This window comes from Silurus aristotelis (genome assembly GCF_946808225.1).
Source record: "Silurus aristotelis genome assembly, chromosome: 1".
Taxonomy (NCBI): Eukaryota; Metazoa; Chordata; class Actinopteri; order Siluriformes; family Siluridae; genus Silurus; species Silurus aristotelis.
This window is the reverse complement of record NC_139574.1, coordinates 34,142,327-34,148,692: the sequence shown is the minus strand read 5'-3', so window position 1 is coordinate 34,148,692 and position 6,366 is coordinate 34,142,327. Positions and strand designations below refer to the sequence as shown.

General features: G+C 33.5%; 1 long non-coding RNA gene across 1 annotated transcript; it reads right to left on the bottom strand.

Annotated features, from left to right (window-relative positions):
- Positions 1-376: 376 nt before the first annotated feature.
- LOC310725454 lies at positions 377-4,648 on the bottom strand. Its single transcript, XR_014533365.1, has 2 exons — positions 3,693-4,648; positions 377-2,846 (listed from the first exon to the last, which is right to left on the bottom strand). It is a non-coding gene; the product is annotated as an uncharacterized lncRNA (long non-coding RNA).
- Positions 4,649-6,366: the final 1,718 nt, after the last annotated feature.

Below are 6,366 nucleotides of genomic sequence, written 5' to 3'. Positions count from 1 at the left end.
AGCATATCATCCGTATCTATACTACTCTGTCTTCTGCATCTGCCTCTTTCAAACCAACTACCTGCATGTCTTCCCTCACCACATCCATAAACCTCCTCCTTGGTCTTCCTCTTTTCCTTTTTGGTGGCTTCATCCTCAGCATTCTTCTACTGACATACCCCATGTCCCTCCTCTGCACATGTCCAAACCACCTCCATCGTGCCTCCCTCATTTTGTCCCCAAAACGTCCTACATTTTCAGTCCCTCTAATTAGCTTATTTCTAACGTTCAAATCACTTTAAAATAGAATATATTCTTAGTTAAAACACTTTATATGGGTTTCTTTTGTTGTTGTTTTGTTCTGAATAGAATAAAAACGTATGAAATTTGCTAATGATTACATTCTGGGTTTTTATTTATTTATTTATTTATTTTTACATTTTGTACATTGTTCCAACTTTTTGGAATTGTGGTTGTAGATAGAGTTCATGTCTTTTTAAGAAAGTACAGCATGTGTTTTTGTTTACTTCAGCATATTGAAACATTTTATTGAGGTAAAGCCAAGGGCACATAAACTAATGTTCTAAAATTAAGTCACACAAAAATAGCCTTTAATGAGTTACAATGTGAAGCATTATAAGATCACAGCAAAAGGCAAAATTATCATGGTTCTCGTTCTTTCTGCATTAATAAAATGTAGATTGGAATACATTGGAGTCATTCTAATGATGTATAACATACAATCATTGACGGCAAAAGTAAAGAAACATTTGAGATTTACAAATATTACACTGAATGTGTAAAACAAAAAGAGCAAAATGTAAAAAAAAAGAAAAATAAAAAAAAGAAAAGAAAAGTGAGTTATTTTCTCAAGTGTAGTCAAGTAAAACGACAGCCATTGAAACTCTATAACATTCATGTAGAATATAAATACCTTTACCCTATAAAGGTTTGTAACAAGAATCGACGGTGGTTTGTATTGTATACTGGTAAATCTCTGCAGTTAGTTGTAGAACATATGCCTTTTGTTGTTAGCAAACATGTATGTAAATGTTAATAGCATGCCTTAATCAAACAAATCATGGCAACCCTGTTGCGTAAAAAAAACTTCCAAAAAATGCATGGACATTCTCATTTATTAACGCACATCATGTACATAAAGAAATTTTAAGCACGTTAATATATTGCCGCCATATTGATTTTATCTCGATTATCGGTTATCTCAACGCTTTTTGTCGTCCCCTAGGCCGGCAACATAACCGGGTTCAACTGTATCACTAAAGTTAAGATCACTTTGTCTGTTTGTATCTGATAAGGAGCTAATGATGGTCGAATAATCATTAAGTGATAGTTATTTTAAGTCCTGATATGTTATTGACATGGCTGACAAAAGCATCCCGTGAATCAGATGTAATGTTTGGTGTATGTATTCGCAGAACCTGTCTTTGATAGCAGACTGTGCCTCTAAACTTATTTTCTAAAACTAACTCTTCCAGCTCATTCAGAGCCAAACAAAAGATTGCATTAGTGAGTGGATAGCCAGGCTCCAAAAGTCTAAATTCACAAAAGATTGGGTCTTTAGGAAGAAGGTAATCAAGAAATCTTAATTCTGGTAGAAGGACAATGTCTGATAACTCAGGATGCAGTTTCCTAATGGAGTTCAGAAGGAAATGCCACTCGATTTTCTGTGGCCCTGTCTGAAATTTTACATAAAAAAATTTATCATGGTTGATTTCTACCGTTCCCTTCATGGAAATCAATGCACTGAGACGCCTTGCCAAAATTTGTGATAATATTGAATACTGCAAATTAAAGATGTGTCTGTATCCTAAAGGATTTGGTTGCTCAAGTTTCTCTTTGTTCTGCATCACTGAATTGTATTCTATTTTTAAGCTCTCACTCAGTTCACATGAATTGTTTTTATAATATTTCACATCCTTTCCATCAAGTGGAAGGTCTTCTAATTCAGTCAAAGACTTAATGACACTCAGTATTTCTGCCCCACTAATCTTTCCTGGTCTTCTGTCAGGTGTGGAAGGCTTACACCACAGGCGTACACCACTGGCAACTTTTGGAAGTATTTTGTTACCATTCTGCCAAACTGTAAGATCTAGTACAAGAGGATAATGATCAGAAAAACCTGGCAGTTCAGCGATTTTGTGTACAGTGATCTTACGCACCCGTTCCATTCTGTGTTCTGGAAGAAAAAACATGTCTATCCTAGAGAGACTGTCATTCTGATGTCGTGTAAAGTCCTTATCAGTAGGCCGTAAGTATGACCAAGTGTCTCTGAGATTGAGAGAAACAGTGAAATATTCTAAAGATGCTCTAAATGGTGAATGTCTTGCTTGAGAACTTGAAGATTTCCGATCAAAGCTTGGATGTAAAACCGTGTTGAAATCACCTCCAACCACTAGAACACCCTCAGCTGTTTCCACCAGATAGTCTTTCAATCTAGCCAAGAAAAATTCGTCTGCCTTATGATAGTAAATATTAACAAGGGTGTGAAGTTCACCAAACAGACAACAAAAAAGCACGATGTAACTTCCATTGCAGTCCTCATCGTGGCATATGTACTCGAATGGTACAGTGTTTTTTATCAGTATTGCGACTCCTTTGCTTCGAGAGCTGTACACAGTGAAATAGACGTTCCAGCCTGGAACATCTTCCAAGATTTTATAACAGTCTGGGCCAATATGTGTCTCTTGTATAAAGGCAACATCAGCCTGAAGGTTATGAAGACTGTCCAGCAGTTTTGAGATTTTTTCTTCTGACTGAGTGATATCTTTAATACCATTTGTATTCCAAGACACAAAACGGACTCTTGATTCAGGTCCTGATGTCATTATTAATGACTTTGTGAATTTCTGTGAATAAATCACACTTACTTTAAAACATAATATTTTTTTAGATATTTCTTTCTTTTTTGTTCAATGTGCTGTATGTAAGCAAAGAATTCTTAATCCTACATGTACAGTAAATCAAAAAATAAATATTACATTATACTTCTGTAAATGAAATACACCATATAAAACTGTTCTACAGTGGAACCTTGGATTGGAAATAAGGCAAAATCTATATATTTTTTGCCTTACTGGCAATCCAAGGTTCCATTTATATATATATATATATATATATATATATATATATATATATATATATATATATATATATATATATATATATATATATATATATATATATATAAATGACAAAAGAGACAAACACAATAAAGTGCAATCTACATGGGTTGATGGGTTTTCATTTAAATAAAAAGCAGACACCGGTTAGGCCAGCCAGTGGAAACTTGTTCCAACTGGTAATTTCAAGGCAAACACACCTTGAAATTACCAGTTGGAACAAGTTTCCACTGGCTGGCCTAACCGGTTTTTTGACTAATGGCCAAAAACTTATCATTTATAATATATCCATTTAGATAACCCAAACTATTTATAATGTTAGTAATACCAAAACCCAAATATTAAAAATACAACATTTACAAAAAAATACATTTATAAAAGTACAGATTAGTTCACATATCAAAAAGTGTTGTTTTTTTAAAAGTACAGATTAGTTCAGATTCTAAAAAGTGTTATTATTAAAATGACCTTTGTGTACTGTTATTAATACTATTTTAAATACAATAATTTATAAAATAATAAATAGAAATTTTTTCAATTGTTATTTTATACAATCCATTGTTAGTAACTTACCTTGCCCAATCACCTTCAGGAAAAATGTAGAAGTGTACCAGATGAAAAGGCTAATATGTACTTGGAAAGATTTAAAACTATTTAAAGGAGAGTTTAAGAAGAGAGACTTATAAAGCAAGACAGGAGAAACTGAAACGCAATGAGCAGGAAATTCACACATACACATTTATGCAACATTTGCATGAGCACAACCCATTTTTGATGATGTCATGCTTAACCCTTTAAGGCTTAAGCATGCTCAGAGATGTGTGTGTGTTTTTATGGTTACCTGTAAATGTTGCAAGAACATGTAGAATATAACTTATTGAGTGAACAAAGAAAATTAAGGTACTAAATAAAGTTAATAAAAGTGTTCGGTCACCACCTAATTACCAAAGTAATATATTCATTTGACTTTGTTTTCTGCTGTTTGCCAAACCTTGGCTCAGTGATTTGTTTTCATATTGTTTAGTAATGGTATTATTTGGACTATGATTGTGTCCATGGTCTTTATTATTACCTTTGTTCTTTTAGTTTCTTTGCTTATTTTGTGTCTATTATGTGTGCTCTTCATTAAGAAAACCTCTGCATCCACTTTCCACTCACACACTTGGTTCATTTACTACAGCTTCATTGTGGGAAAGTGGTAGCTCAGTGAGTAAGACAATGGACTTCTGATTGCTCCCACTCCTGGGCCCTTGAAAATATGTATAAATGTATAAATAGGACAAATATAAATCACTCTGGACAGAGGCATCTGCCAATTGACATATATGTAAATGTAGGTGTCAACTATAGACGTTTCTTCTATAGTTAATTTAAAGAAAGAAATTAAGACAAAAAGGGAGATGATATCTTTCTATAATTAAAGGAGCCAAAACAAAGAAAATGGATACCTTTGGGAAACATTTTAATCACAACTCAAAAAATGTATACTTGAATACTCTTCTCTTTCTATTATTTATAGTTTAGATTATAGATCTAGCACTGTAATTTAAATAAAGATGCATTTTATAATGCCATGATTTTGTAAAAAAATATTTTGAACTGATTAATCATTTTAGAGATTAGAATTAATTCTTCAGTGTGTAAACAAATATAGGTTTATGAGCTGCACCCTGAAATGAGGTAGGTCTATGTATAATACTCAAGTATTTAATCCGAATGTAAACACACCCTTTTTATAAAGTAGAATGTGTAATGTCATTCTATTGTCAATTCTCATATCCTGCCTTACCATAAAAACCAGACAAACAACTTAAGAGCTTAATTTGTGTCTAAGTATGCAGCAAAACTAGTGTATGTTTATGTTGCTTGGTAATCACTTGATCTTATATTTGAAATTTCCTCTGACTGCCCAAAACTAATCTACTAGACTAATCTACTACAATAAATTAAAGCTATTAATGTTTTCTAAGAATTAGCAGACCATTATATTACTAAATTCAAAATTTTTATTACCAGTAATTACTAACATTTAAAAAATAAAACAAGCAAATTAATAAAGTAAATTTGAAATACATACAGTATATATACAGTACAGTCATTTCAAATAAAACACGATTTGTTTTAAATATACTGGCATTGCTTTTTATAGGTTTTATGTATTTTTATATGTATTTATGTGCTACTGTATTTAGATATAATGCATAGTAGGAGCTATTATTTTGTATATGCACAAAGATTTCTAAATTGTTTAACTTATAATATGAAAATTTTTTAATTTAAGTATCTATTATCAATGCTGTTTTTATAGTTCCATAGCAACAGCTTTTCTCTGTCTGAGTCATGCAATAAATGTGACACATGCAACCAGTTAACAGATCAAATGTTGATCCCTGTGGTTTCCCAGATGAATGTTAGTTTTAAAGTAACCAACAGTTTAATGTTTAACAGTGTGTGAATGACTCATAATTGTATCCTAATTTCATTAATTGGTGTTTGACAGAGGTGGGAAGAAATAAAGTACAAATACTTCGTTCCTATACTTAAGTAGATTTTTCTGGAATCAGTACTTCACTATTTATTTTTCAGATTTTTACTTTTACTTATTACATTGCTACACAAATAACTGTACTTTTTACTTCTTACATTTTCAAAACAGGCTCGTTACTTGAGTTTAAATCTATTTGGTGAAATGTCGATAATTTTTCTTCTCAGTGCGCCGTTTTCAGCCCATAAACCTATTTGTCAGGAATCCACCTGCCACACCTCCGTCAGTGACTGTCATTGCCGCTGCGTGCTCCCAAGCTCGCAGCACAAATCATGCACAGCTGAAGCGCATCACGCAATCACTCCCGGCTTCCATATAGACCGCTCACTCACACACACTCGCTGTCCGTTATTTCATGTTCATGCCCGTCCGCGTGTGTGCCGGTGTGTTCGCGGCTGCTTAACCCCGCTACGTGCCGTTTGACTCGGACTCTGATTTTCTGGATATTCCCTGCTCACGCAGGTATTTTGTGTTGGCACTGCCTGTTTGTGTTATTAAACACTGTTTGCTTTCACTTCGGCTTCTGCCTCCGTTCTCGCCTGACACTATTCCTTGTCATTGCGTGGCTTTTTCAATCTACCATTAGTGTTTTATTTCCGTGTCAAGTCAAGTCAAGTCAAGTTTAATTGTATAGCGCTTTTCACAACAGACATTGTCTCAAAGCAGCTTTACAGAAAACAACAGTGAAGGTGAATGGTGTGC